At 29.6% G+C, this 803-nt stretch overlaps 1 long non-coding RNA gene across 1 annotated transcript; it reads left to right on the top strand.

The window, feature by feature from the left end:
- Positions 1-452, top strand: LOC136678020 (uncharacterized). Its single transcript, XR_010796455.1, has 3 exons — positions 1-100; positions 203-278; positions 363-452. It is a non-coding gene; the product is annotated as an uncharacterized lncRNA (long non-coding RNA).
- Positions 453-803: the final 351 nt, after the last annotated feature.

Here is an 803-nt window from a genome sequence, read left to right as displayed (position 1 = left end):
TATATTTATTCATTTATTTTATTTTTATTTTTTAGATTAAGAACAACAAGAACAGACGTGATGGCTAATATTTTACAAGCTCCAAGACTAAGTCCTTAGGGTAAGTAAATATATATATATATATATTTATATATAAATGTGTATATATATATGTAATATGTATTTTATAATGTTATTCATGAAAATTTTCGTATCTCTTTAGTCAAACGTCCTAAACAGTTATGAACTGGAGACACCTCCTACTTGAACACATCCACTTATGATGAAGCTCTTCCCCTGTAAGTAAAGTACAATATGTTATTCATAATTTTGTGTGTATTTCCTAGTACTAATTGAAGCTTTTTGTATTTTTTCATCCTTAGATTTCAGTAAAAACAATCTGAAACTATTATGATGCTACTTTCTACGAATGCTGTCGTCTGTGAAGAGCCATCGACTGTTGACTCAAGAATGTAAAACTTATTTTATTTAAAGTTTATTTAATCATTTGCTTTATTGTATTAGTCAAATGGCGCAAAAACGCCCTAACAACGAGGTTTTAAACAATGAAGCTAAGAAGCCTAACATCAGTCCTTTTTCACATGATTTAAATAGCACTCAGATAATCTGCGAACTAAAACGCAGTATTTCAAAATTAGAAACTAAATTGAATGAACACGAAACATACACAACTCTGAATCCTTTTCTGTTAGAAGCTGTAAATCAGCTTAATGACAGTTTGTCAGTAAATCCAACCCAAAACTTTGAATGTTTAACGTCTCCTGTTAATACCTCAGAAAATACAGCTAAAAGTTTGCATGATG

Source organism: Hoplias malabaricus, chromosome Y (assembly GCF_029633855.1).
Source record: "Hoplias malabaricus isolate fHopMal1 chromosome Y, fHopMal1.hap1, whole genome shotgun sequence".
NCBI classification, from domain to species: Eukaryota; Metazoa; Chordata; class Actinopteri; order Characiformes; family Erythrinidae; genus Hoplias; species Hoplias malabaricus.
Note: the sequence above shows the minus strand (reverse complement) of the source record. Positions and strands in the feature narration are given on the sequence as shown.